The 13,978-nt window shown below is 39.6% G+C and overlaps 1 long non-coding RNA gene across 2 annotated transcripts in view; it reads right to left on the bottom strand.

Moving 5' to 3' along the window:
* The window catches only part of LOC123333733, a 268,037-nt gene extending 264,073 nt beyond the window's left edge, over nt 1-3,964 (bottom strand). Inside the window, exon 1 of one of the 2 annotated variants that reach the window (XR_006551222.2) lies at nt 2,477-3,964. This is a non-coding gene — a long non-coding RNA (uncharacterized LOC123333733). The remainder of the gene's footprint in view (nt 1-2,476) is intronic. The other variant, XR_006551223.2, reaches the window with a different exon arrangement.
* Nucleotides 3,965-13,978: the final 10,014 nt, after the last annotated feature.

The following is a 13,978-nucleotide window of genomic DNA, read 5'->3' as shown; positions in this document are numbered from 1 at the left end:
ATAAAATAGAATTGCATCCTGTATTTATTGATTCCATGATTTTCTCCCCATCTTCATCTTGGGAATATACATAATAAATAGTTATGTTTTATTCCTGTGTGTTTTAAAACAATTTGCTGGCTCAAAATGTTTAACAACAGGGTCCAAATATAGGATACCAGATTGGTTACCCTCAGCAAGAAAATTATAAAAATTTTTTTTGAAATCTAATCATTAATTTGGGTTTGACTATGGCAGTTATCACATAAAGATGAAGCACTCAACTAATAACTATTATCTTTTGCCTCCACTTGGTAATAAATTACTAAAGCATAAAAGTGTGTACAATCTGGGTGAATTTATTTTCCAGTTAAAACATAAGTTGCATGTGAGTACCTGATAGTAGCAGCAATAGGATTTAATTTGTTTTTAAATGTTTGAGACAAACCTTTATGTTGTTTAAATCTAACAGCTTACTAAGACAGATGTGTTCAATTTTCAGAAGAGAAATTCTGCTTAATTTCCAAATAAGCAAATTCAAATTCAAAAATAACAGACATGGGTGATTTTAAATAGCAAAGATGAAAGTTTATTTCCCAGTCTTACTTTCTTGCCAAGCAGCTGGGCAGCCATAAGGTACATTGGCACCAATTAGGTACACTTACCTAATTGGTGCCAATTAACTACCAGGTGGGTTCAGTTTGTGCTGAATCCAGTACAGATTCAGAAACCTATACCAACCACTGACCCATCAGACATACCTTCAGAGATGCTACAAACATACTGCTTTTCAAAATGTGAGTGGCAACTCCTTAATGTCTCACTGTCAAGGGAAATGTGTGCTTAATATCAGTGTATACTCTGTAGGAGTTCCCATTCTGCCTATGAGATCCAGGCCCCTAACACCCATCTCTCTCACCGATCTCAACAGTAAATGTGGTGACATTAGAGAAGAAAACAAATAACATGACTTGAGGACCTGGAAGGTAAACAACAGCAGAGGAGTGATGGGAATGAGTTAAGAGTTGGAGAAGCAAACCGGTTGCAGGCTGCGTTTTTGATTCTTCTTTCATGGTTATCACCAAGGGTAGACACCAATTGCACAGGGGTATGTAGCATGCACAGCTAAAACTTTGGCAGAAAATTAAGATATTTCTTTCAGGGAACAATGGAAGAAAGTCAGTTAGTTAGGCCAGAGCATGCAAGAAAATCCTAAAGGAGGTGAAGCTGGCATTTCTGTGGAGAAGCACATAAAACTCTCAGCCTAACGTGTGAGCTGCATTTGCTCTGCACAAACCCGTATCAGCAGAGCAATTTTGAGCATTCAACTAACATTTGAACCACCTGCAGAATCAGCCTAAGCCCTGAACTTCACAGGTTCAAATAAGCATGCCTCACAGGCCAAAATATTCATGACCAACGTTTTGAGAAAACAACTGAGATTTGAATCATGGCAACAAAAGGTAAAACACAACTGGCAGTCTGAACAAAATAAACTCTATCTCCTGTAGAAACAAACCATCAACATTCTCCACAGGATTAAAACAAAACCCAGAGTCTACACAATTCACAACATCCAGGATATAATAATAATAATATTAATAATAATTCTTTGTATGTATATGTATGGCTGAATCCCTTCATTGTTCACCTGAAATTATCAAAACATTGTTAATCGGCTATACCTCAATATAAAATAAAATGTTAAAAAAATAATAATTCTTAACACACCAAAACTGAGGAAAATATGAGTCATTCTCAGGGGAAAAGGCAACCAAAAGTGACACAGACTCTGGGATGACTCAGATGATAAAATTATTTGATACAGATTTTAAAGCAGCTATTATGAAACTACGTTTTATGTGGTAAAGGAACACTCTTTGAGATACATTTAAAAAGGTAGAAATTTTAAGCAAAATATAAAAGTTTATAAGGAAGGCAAAATGGAAATTTTACCAATAAAAAATTATTTCAATAAAAATCTCACTGGACACTCCATGAAGACATGCCATTTTGTCTTCAAACTACAGCTTAAACAGCACTAGTTAACAGTTTCTGCTCGGAATAGGTCATGAAAATATTTAACGAATAAAATCTTAAAGGTCTGAAAAACCAAATGTTATTTAAAATATTAAATATAGCATATAATTCATATAAACTGAAAAATTTATATGAAAGCAAATATAAATTTCTAATGGAGAAACCTCAGTGCTTTATAAGAAGGATAAACCACATTATCATCTTTATAATTTGAAATGTTAAATATCCCACACTAAAGTAATCTATTAAATGTCTTAGATACACCAAACAATTAAAATTTTCTCATGTATCTTGAATCTTCTTGTAAGGAAATTTGAAGTTGAAACTCTGTTCTAAACACGAGTAAAAGCCTGAACAAACTAAAAGATCAACAACTTTTTTAAAAGAAAAGGCCACAGAGCAAACAACTCGACCCAAAACTGGAGAGCAGAAAGGCAGACAAAGAATCACAACTTACCAGAGCAGAAAGTCACGAGCTGAAACTCCCCCAGAACTCATCCCAGAGGGAAAAAGCCCGACTGTAAGTAACTCGATGATGGGGGCTCAGAGTAGACAAGTCCAAGAATTAAAAAACTCCAAGGGGCCCTTCACACAACTGAGTTTCACCTCAGAAACTTGACCAAGTTTTCACAGTAAATACTAGAGAAAAAGATTCCAGAGCCTCAGGCGAGGAAAGAGAAAAAGGCACTATTATGAAAAACACCTGAACTTACTGTTCTTCAATAAGGCTGCCAGCAGGTGAGAAACTATTTAAGCATGGCCTTAACTGCTGGCTTTTAAACCTGACTTGCCCATCTGCAGACCATACTAGCTATCCTGTCCCCTAAAAGAAAGAGAGAATGAGAAATATGTAAGCAATTTGCAGTGCAGATATATAGGCTCATTAAAAGACTGAGGCTGTGACTTCTCCACTGGTCCAGGGGCTAACATTCCAGGCTCCCAATGCGCGGACCTGGGTTAGATCCCTGGTGAGGAAACTGGATCCTGCTTGCTGCAACTAAAGATTCCAGGGGCCACAACTAAAATCCTGCACAGACAAATAAATAAATAATTTAAAAGGAAATAAAGACTGAGACCTACTTACAGAACTATGAAAACTCCCCCTCCCCCACCCTCCACATCACTTTACTAAAGGCCCATTTACAGCTGCTGATTTTACCCAGGGCATCATGTCTGCTATCAAGAGAAAAATTACAAGTCATATCAAAGACAGCAATTACAGCTTGAAGAGGCAGAAGAAATACCAGAATTAGACAAGGCAGGGATATTGGAATTAGTAGACTGAGAATTGGAAACATCTATGATTACTCTGCTAAGGGGTCTAACAGGTAAACAGATGACATTCAAGAACAGAAGGGCATTATAAGCTGAAAGTTGGGAATCTTAAGGGCCAAAAAAGGAAATCAAGAGATAAAAGACACTACAACTGAAATGAAGAATGACTCTTATGGGTTCATTAGCAGACTGGACACAGCTGAAGTAAGAATCGCTGAGCTAGAGGATGTCAAAAGGGCATACATGTCTGAAATAAAATCAATGAATGGCTGAAGCAGTAATAAGTAAAAGCTTATTGTACACACACCAAAAAGACAGGTCCTGAACCAAAGCACTCTAACCAAAACATGGAATGAGGCTCAGGGTCCATTGTTATAAACTGGTTTACATAGTGAGAAGTCAATGACTGTTTATAATATTAAAATTTCCTTAAATGATAGAGAATTACTCACTGGTTACCTCATACCAACTTTGGTAAAAATTTACATTTTGCTAATAATTTGAAAGGCATACAAGAAATGGCCCTGGTCAACTTAGCCTAGCGGAATAAGCTAACTTAAGCTTTATTTGTATGAATAAACTGATTTTGTCTACACGGGGAATTTTCAAGGCTGGCCTTTTTTAATTTAACAAGGATACATCAATAGAATCCTTGAAAACTGAAAAGTGGAGAGAACAAAGTCTGGAAAAAACATAATATCTAGAGACAGTGACAGTGAAAAGTGAAAGCGAAAGTCACTCAGTCGTGTCCAACTCTTTGTGATCCCATGGACTATACAGTCAATGGAATTCTCTAGGCCAGAATACTGGAGTTGGTAGCCCTTCCCTTCTCCGGGGGATCTTCCCAACCCAGGGATCGAACGCAGGTCTCCCGGATTCTTTACTAGTTGAGCCACAAGGGAACAGTGGACAACTACAACAGGTATAACGTACATGAAGGGGCATACCAGGAGGTGAAAGTGAAAGGGGCTTCCCTTGTGGCTCAGCTGATAAAGAATTTGCCTACAACGCAGGAGACCTGGATTACATCCCTGGGTTGTAAAGATCCCCTGGAGAAAGGAAAGGCTACCCACTCCAGTATTCTGGCCTGAATCCAGCCCAGTATTCAGTCCTGAATTCCCACTCCAATATTTCTGGCCAGAAAGAGGAAAAAACAAAAAAAGAAGAAGAAGAAATATGTAACTAAAAATGACTTAGAATTTTCAACTAATGTTAGATATCAAACTATAGATCCCAGAAAACACTAGAGCAAAATAAATGCCAAAGAACTACCCTTATGCATATCACTTTTAAGTTATAAAAATAATCAAAAATTAAAAAAAAATTCTGAAAAAGGCTTAAGGGAAAAAAACACTCTACTTACAAAGGAATAAAAATAAGCATTACATCCAACTTCTCCAAAACCATTCAAGCAAGAACAGAAAGAAAGTGAAAGTGTTAGTCACTCAGTCAAGTCTGATTCTTTGCGATCCTGTGGGCTGTAGCCCACCAGGCTCCTCTGTCCATAGAATTCTCTAGGCAAGAATACTGGAGTGGGTAGCCATTCCCTTCTCCAGGGGATATTCCCAACCCAGGGATCCAACTGGGATCTCCTGCATTGCAGGCAGATACTTTACTGTCAGAGACACCTGGGAAGCTCATGAACAGAATGGAGTGACATATTTAAAATGCTGAGAAAAAAACTACAATTAGGTAATCTGCTTCCCATATGGCACTAGTGGTAAAGAACTCTCCTGCCACTGCAGGATACACAAAACCCCTCCCTCAGAAATGGATAAACAGAAAATCAGAAATGACATAGTTGAACACAACAACAAAATCAATCAACTGGATATAATTGACATCTATAGGCTATTTCATTTCCACAACAGAACACATTCTTATCAAGTTCACATGGAACATTCACCAAGATAGGCCAAATACTGAGCAATAAAACACACCTTAACAATTTTAACATGTAGAAACCATACGATTTCTGCCCTCAGACAAAATGAAACTAAACTTGAAATAAACAAAAGAAGAATAACTGGAAAATCCTAAAATATTGGGAGATTTAGCAAGATGCATTTAAATAACACATGAGTCAAAGAAGAAATCTCAAGAGAAAATTTTAAATATTCAAATCAAATTAAGAGTCTCATGCTCTACTGACCCAGATAGCCAGGCAACTTGAACTGAATTAAAATGAAAGCACAACCTATTAAAATATGTGGGATGCACTGAAAGAGTGCTTAGAGGAAATTTTACAGTACTGAATGCATATACAAGAAACATTGTAAAATCAATCATTTAAGCTTTCTTCTTAACTACAAAAAGAATGGCAAGTTAATTCTAAAGTAAGCACAAAAAAAGAAATAATAACAATTAGAATTAAATCATTGAAATTGATGAAATCAATGAAATTGAACACACGAAAATCATGTTTCGGTCACGATGGTAGACTGGGATGACTATGAGCTAATTTCCTCCCATATACATTCTAGAATTACAATTACATATAAAATAGCTGTCACTGAGAATGACCTTAAGACTAGTGGAACACATGTATACCTGTGGTGGATTCGTTATGATATTTGGCATAACTAATACAATTTTGTAAAGTTTAAAAATAAAATAAAATTAAAAAAATAAAAATAAATAAAAATAAAAATACTAACTAGGAAAAAAAAAAAAAGACTAGTGGAATAGATTTTCTACAAGTAAGGTTCATATTGACAGTTGGCTTAAAACTCAACATTCAGGATGACCCAGAGGGATGGTATGGGGAGGAAGGTGGGAGGGGGGTTCAGGATTGGGAACATGTGTACACCCATGGTGGATTCATGTTGATGTATGGCCAAACCAATACAATATTGTAAAGTAATTAGCCTCTAATTAAAATAAATAAATTTCAAAAAAAAGAAAACTAAGATCATGGCATCCAGTCCCATCATTTCATGGCAAATAGATGGGGAAACAGTGACTGACTTTATTTGGGGGGGGGCTCTAAAATCACTGCAGATGGTGACTGCAGCCTTGAAATTAAAAGACGCTTGCTCCTTTGAAGAAAAGCTATGACCAATGTACATAGCACATTAAAAAGCAGAGACATTACTTTGCCAACAAAGCTCTGTCTAGTCAAAGCTATGATTTTCCTAGTAGTCATGTTTGGATGTGAGAATTGGACTATAAAGAAAGCTGAGTGCCCAAGAATTGATGTTTTTGAACTGTGGTGTTGGAGAAGACTCTTGAGGGTCCCTTGGACTGCAAGGAGATCAAACCAGTCAATCCTAAAGGAAATTAGTCCTGAATATTCATTGGAAGGGTTGATGCTGAAATTGAAACTCCAATACTTTGGCCACCTGATGAGAAGAATTGACTCATTGGGAAAAGACCCTGATGCCAGGCAAGACTGAAGGCAGAAGAAGGGGATGACAGATGATGAGATGGTTGGATGGCATCACCGATTTAATGGATACGTGTTTGAACAAGCTCTGGGAGTTGGTGATGGACAGGGAAGCCTAGCATGCTGCAGTCCATGGGGTTGCAAAGAATCAGACATGACTGAGTGACTGAACTGAAGTTCCGTAAATTCAAAGCTATAATTTTTCCAGTAGTCATGTAAGGATGTGAGAGTTAGACCATAAAGAAGGCTGGATGCTTTGGAACTGTGGTGCTGGAGAAGACTTCTGAAAGTGCCTTGGACTGCAAGGAGATAAAACCAGTCAATCCTAATGGAAATCAATCCTGAATATTTATTGGCTGCTGAAGTTGAATCTCCGATATTTTGACCACCTGATGCAAAGAGCCGCCTCACTGGAGAAGAACCTGATGCTGGTAAAAATTGAAGGCAAAAGAAGAAGAGGGCAGCAGAGGATGAGATGGTTAGAGAGCATCACTGACTCAATGGACATGAGCAAACTCTAAGAGATAGAGGAGGATAAAGGAGCCTGGAGTCCTGCAGTCTATGGAGTCTGACACGACTTAATGACTGAACACAAGTATGTAAGGCTATAAAGAAAATGACACACTGGGATGGTAGGAGAAGAAGAGACATGCTCTACTCTCAACCAATAGCCACAAAGTAGGGAATGGGAGGGATGTCACAACTATGGAGGTTTCCCCACACCCTGCTCCTCAGCACAGAGGACCTGCACCAGGAAGACAAGCCCCGATAACATCTGGCTTAAGAACCAGCAGGGCTTCCAGTGGGAAGAGCTGAAGAGCTAAGGGAAACCAGTACCCCACTCCTGAAATGTTCATGCACAAACTCACTTGTTTCAAGTCACCACGTGGAGAAGCTGCTTGAAAAGTGCCTGGGTCATATATAAGACGTGGATTCATTGATTCATTTTAGGTCATATGCCAGAGGGGCAGAGATGTGGTGGAATTTTCTCCAAAAGAAAGTACTGGTGGATGCCAATTTTTTTCTTCCTTCCTTCTAGCTGGCCTGGCACTGGTAGGCCAGCTAAAACTGTATGGAACTTTAAGGTCAATAAGAAGGGTGACCTTTTGAAACAGAAAGACTCACAGCATGACCTCTGTATAAAAGGACTTACTGTGAAGGAGGAGGTCCCTAGGATTACGGGGAGCCTACATGTCAGGATGTGAAAATTGAAGTGTAATTTAAGAGAGTAACTAAAAAAATGGTACAGATGAAACTATTTGCAAAGCAGAAATAGAGACGCAAATGTAGAAAACAAATGTATGGATGCCAAGGAGAGTACGGGGGGAGTGGGGTGGATTAGGAGATTGGAATTGATGTGTATACACTACTATAATGTAGGTAAAACATAGGTAACTAATGAGAATCTACTGTATAGCACCGGGAACGCTACCCAGTGCTCTGCGGTGACCTACATGGGCAGGAAATCCAAAAACAAGACCGTTGTTCAGTCACTAAGTGGTGTCCAACTCTTTGCGACCCCATGGACTGCAGCATGCCAGGCTTCCCTGTCCTTCACTGACTCCCAGAGTTTGCTCAAACTCATGTCTATTGAGTCAGTGATGCCATCCAACCGTCTCATCCTCTGTTGCCCCCATCTCCACCTGCCCTTAATCTTTCGCATCATAAGGGTCTTTTCCAGTCAGTCAGGTCTTTGCATCAGGTTGGCCTATGTATTGGAGCTTCAGCTTTTGCATCAGTCCTTTCAATGAATTTCCAGGTTGATTTCTTTTAGGATTGACTGGTTTGATCTCTGTATGTCTGTGTCACTTTGCTGTATAGCATAAACTAATACAACACCATAAAGCCACTATATCCCATTAAAAATTAAAAATAAACAGATCAAAATACAGAATAATTTTTTAACAGTCCATACAAGTATGAGCTTGTATGCTTTCCTGGGATGGGGGTCCGCTCTCAATTTTGCGTTCATATTCTCAGCCATCAGCACTCCTGCATGTCTGTCCCACACGTTGTACATTTCGGCTCTCCTGCCCCTCGCCCAGCCACTAACAGTCACCTCATCTTTCAGTGATGATCCCAAGTACACAGAGGATTTTTCTCATTTCCTCTGTCTGGCTGAAGAGTTCAGCAAAAATATGTGTGCCTCTAATTCAGAGCATTTTTTTTCCACACTCCAGCCCTAGCCCGACAGTAGTGGCCTCTGCCATGCATTCCGTAACACACAAAATTCAGAGGTTTTCCCTCAGAATTTTTTTTTTTCCTCAGTGCTGTCCTGCCCTCAGCTGGCAGGTGTGGACCTGAGCCATAAGCGAGGTCACTATGAGCTGTCCTGCTCTTATGTCAGTTCTCAGAAGCCACTGCCTGGAGCACCACGGATCCCAGGACAGGGAGAGCTTTTTCCTGCCCTGTCCCCAGTATTCCTGGCCCCCGTATCCCACTGAGCCTTGATTCAGTCCCATCAGAAACAGCTGGGGGTGCAGATTCTCTTTGTGACCTGTGCTCCCAGGGACTCTGAATCATCTGCTAGCCCCCACTGAGCCATACAAATTCTCCACATTTTCTTGTTTTTTTCTTACCCTCATCGGTGGATGATTTCTTCTCCTCCTTTGGGGTTAAAAGAAGCTTTGTACCTCTCCCAGGCAGGCTTCTCACTTAGTGGATTTGGTTCATATTTGTTTCTTTGTGTCCTAAACTTTCTGAAGAATTTTAAGAAATTTATTTTGGGGGGCCAAGCTACATGGCTGGTGGGATCTTAGTTCCCCCAGCAGGGATCGAACCCAGGCCCTTGACGGTGAAAGTGCAGAGTCCTAACCACCAGAAAATTCCCAAGAAACTGATCTTGTAAGTTATCCTACTTTCCTGATTGATACAAAAAGAAGAGAAGATACCTTCTTTTTTGAAGCAGTGTAGGAGCATTCAGAGTAGGGGATAATTTTGTTTTTGGCTGCACCGCACGGCTTGTGGGATGTTAGTTCCCCAACCAGGGAGTGAACCCCAGCCCCCATGATGGAAGCACAGAGTTCTTACCACTGAACCACAGGGACTTCCCTGGAGGACAATTTTTAATGCCAACTTAATGATACTTTCTAACCAAACATAGTAGGCTTGCTGAGGCTATGAAAAGTATCACTGTACCCTCATTGCCCGGAGAAATATCAATAACCTCAGATATGCAGATGACACCACCCTTATGGCAGAAAGTGAAGAGGAACTAAAAAGACTCTTGATGAAAGTGAAAGAGGAGAGTGAAAAAGTTGGCTTAAAGCTCAACATTCAGAAAACGAAGATCATGGCATCTGGTCCCATCACTTCATGGAAAATAGATGGGGAAACAGTGGAAACAGTGTCAGACTTTATCTTTGGGGGCTCCAAAATCACTGCAGATGGTGACTGCAGCCATGAAATTAAAAGACGCTTACTCCTTGGAAGCAAAGTTATGACCAACCTAGATAGCATATTCAAAAGCAGAGACATTATTTTGCCAACAAAGGTCCATCTAGTCAAGGCTATGGTTTTTCCAGTAGTCACGTATGGATGTGAGAATTAGACTGTGAACAAAGCTGAGTGCCAAAGAATTGATGCTTTTGAACTGTGGTGTTGGAGAAGACTCTTGAGAGTCCCTTGGCCTGCAAGGAGATCCAACCAGTCCATTCTAAAGGACATCAGTGTTCTTTGGAAGGAATGATGCTGAAGCTGAAACTCCAGTACTTTGGCCACCTTATGCGAAGAGCTGATTCATTGGAAAAGACTCTGATGCTGGGAGGGATTGGGGGCAGGAGGAGAAGGGGATGACAGAGGATGAGATGGCTGGATGGCATCACCAACTCGATGGATGTGAGTCTGAGTGAACTCAGGGAGTTGGTGATGGACAGGGAGGCCTGGCGTGCTGCATGCAATTCATGGGGTCTCAAAGAGTCGGACACGACTGAGTGACTGAACTGAACTGAACTGACCCTCATAATGAGTTTTTTTTAATAAGTTTGTTGATTTTAACTGAACTGACTCTCATAATGAGGAGTTTTTTTTAATAAGTTTGTTGATTTTAATTATTGAGGAGATCCAGGCCTGCATATGCCTAAGATGAGCCATTATAACTGTCAGTTTCCAGAGTCTGCCCATTACTATGGAAGTTTGTAAAGTCTCTGAGCTGAAGATGCTTTCATATTAGCTTTTAATAGCATTACATGCAATCCACTCCAGTATTCTTGCCTGGAGAATCCTCATGGACAGAAGAGCCTGGCCGGCTACAGCCCACAGGGTCACAAAGAGTCAGACACAACTGAGCAACCAAGCACGGCGCAGCTAGGCAGCACTACAGGCTCATTTCACAGACTTCTCGAAGAACTCTAAGTGATGTGTTCAAGAACAGTCTTATGGACTCTGCGAGAGAGGGAGAGGGTGGGAAGATTTGGGAGAATGGCATTGAAACATGTAAAATATCATGTATGAAACGAGTTGCCAGTCCAGGTTCAATGCACGATACTGGATGCTTGGGGCTGGTGCACTGGGACGACCCAGAGGGATGGAATGGGGAGGGAGGAGGGAGGAGGGTTCAGAATGGGGAACACATGTATACCTGTGGCGGATTCTTTTTGATATTTGGCAAAACTAATACAGTTATGTAAAGTTTAAAAATAAAATAAAATTAAAAAAAATAAAATTAAATTAAAAAAAAAATAAAATAAAATAAAATTAAGCATAAAAAAAAAAAAAAGAATAATTCTGGAGAACGTGTATCACAGCTTACCAAAAATGCTTATGATTTTTCAATCTATTTTTGTATAAGCTGCTTCCAAAATAAGAGCTAAAATCACTTAGGAGCAAAATTTAAATTGGAACAATTATGTACTGACCTGGTGTTTCTACACAGGGAATTGGAATGTTAAATACTTCCAAGGTCAGAAATGAGAAAGAAAACACTTAACTATATCTGATTTTGAAATTAAGATTACAGGAATTTGCATTATCTGATATTTGTTATGGATTTTTTTTCTGCTGGAGACTGGTTGAAGTTAATAAAAGTCAAGCCTCATATAATGCCTCAATATGCAGGCACTATCTAATCACTCTACCTAATTTAGAATAATTTCTAATTTTACTGTGCCAAACAATCCAGTGAAGTGAGTACTGTTATTATCACCATTTTACAGATGAGGAAATTGAAGAACAAAATGCTAATTAATGGCCAACAAATACATGAAGGTAGAGTCAGTCAGCCTGGCTCTAGAGTCTGCATTTCCCCATTATGTTCCATTATGAAATCAGACAGCAAGACTATGTACCAAACTATACCTATAAATTATGGATTGTGCATACGTGCATGCTCAGTTACTTCAGTTGTCTTTGACTCTTTGAGACCCTATGGACTGCAGTCCTCCAGGCTCCTTTTCCATGGGATTCTCCAGGCAAGAATATTGGAGTGGGTTGCCATTTCCTACTCCAAAATTATGGATTAAACCAGTGTAATTTTAGAAGATTTTGATTTTGATGTGTGAACTGCATGTTCTGTAGCTATAAATTTAAGTGTATTTGAACCATAATCACTGATATTCTTTAAAAGGAATTTATCTAATGTTATATATCATATATTCACTGCAGTTAGCATTTTTGTTCATAAAACATTTTCTATACATTTTTGTTGTATAATTCCTAAATTTATTTGAAACCAAAATATTTTAATTTTCTTCTCAAAGCTGTACTAAAGGTCCACTTAACAGGCAAAGAAACAGAAAAGTCAGTATAGAGCCACATATTTAATTAAAATAGTACATTTTTATCATCATTTTGGCAGTGACATTAGATTTGCTCTAAAGAGCCCTACACAGACATGTGACAGTTTTTTTATTTCTATATATGACTTAATCATCCCATTATGGACATTTACCATTTAATGATAAGCTCTTCTCAGCCTTAAAATACATTCTCATTTAAAGTTGCACAAAGATAAAGTGGAAGAGTGGGGATCAGGTCTGCCTGCCTCTACTCTTTCTTTTTTTTTAATATAAATTTATTTATTTTAATTGGAGGCTAATTACTTTACAATATTGTATTGGTTTTGCCATACATCAACATGAATCCTCCACAGGTGTACCCGTGTTCCCCATCCTGAACCCCCCTCCCACCTCCCTCCCCATACCATCCCTCTGGGTCATTCCAGTGCACCAGCCCCGAGCATCCTGTATCCTGCATCGAACCTTGACTGGCGATTCATTTCACATATGATATTATACATGTTTCAATGCCACTCTCCAAAATCATCCCATCCTCGCCCTCTCCCACAGAGTTCAAAAGACTGTTCTATACATCTGTGTCTCTTTTGCTGTCTCACATACAGGGTTATCATTACCATCTTTCTAAATTCCATATATATGTGTTAGTATACTGTATTGGTGTTTTTTTCTTTCTGGCTTACTTCATTCTGTATAATAGGCTCCAGTTTCATCCACCTCATTAGAACTGATTCAAATGTATTCTTTTTAATGGTTGAGTAATACTCCACTGTGTATATGTACCACAGCTTTCTTATCCATTTGTCTGCTGATGGACATCTAGGTTGCTTCCACGTCCTGGCTATTATAAACAGTGCTCCGAAGAACATTGGGGTTACATGTGTATCTTTCAATTCTGGTTTCCTCAGTGTGTATGCCCAGCAATTCTTTCAACATGAGTCTCTGGTGGATTCTGACAGATTCTGCCTAGGCTCAGCCAGTCTGTTCTCAGTGAGAGTGCCCATTGGTGTTCACTGAGGTGGTTAGTACTCTTTAATCTCTGGGAGCCCTTCTGGTTTCTGCTCCTAACTATGAGCTGGGGAACTGACAGTCTGCTTTTGTTAATCTTGCTCTGTTTCAGTTCAGTTCAGTCATTCAGTCATGTCTGACTCTTTGCAACCCCATGGACTGCAGCATGCCAGGCCTCCCTGTCCAGCACCAGCTCCCAGAGTTTACTCAAACTCATGCCCATTGAGTCAGTGATGCCATCCAACCATCTCATCCTCTGTCATCCCTTCTCCTCCTGCCTTCAATCTTTCCCAGCATCAGGATCTTTTCAAATGAGTCAGTTCTTCGCTTCAGGTGGCCAGAGTATTGGGAGTTTCAGCTTCAACATCAGTCTTTCCAATGAATATTCAGGACTGATTTCTAGAACTTACACAGGACTGGGAAATAGACTCTTGGAGGGCACAAACAGAATCTTGTGTGGAGCAGGACCCTGATCTACAGATGATGCTCTGATATTTGCCTGTGACTTTGTAATCTAGGCAGGCTGCCCTGAAGAATCTGATCAGAAAACCACTGTGTG

The sequence above is a fragment of the Bubalus bubalis genome, chromosome 5, assembly GCF_019923935.1.
Source record: "Bubalus bubalis isolate 160015118507 breed Murrah chromosome 5, NDDB_SH_1, whole genome shotgun sequence".
In the NCBI taxonomy this organism is placed as follows: domain Eukaryota; kingdom Metazoa; phylum Chordata; class Mammalia; order Artiodactyla; family Bovidae; genus Bubalus; species Bubalus bubalis.
The sequence above is the reverse complement of the archived record's forward strand: the minus strand, read 5'-3'. Positions and strand labels throughout refer to the sequence as shown.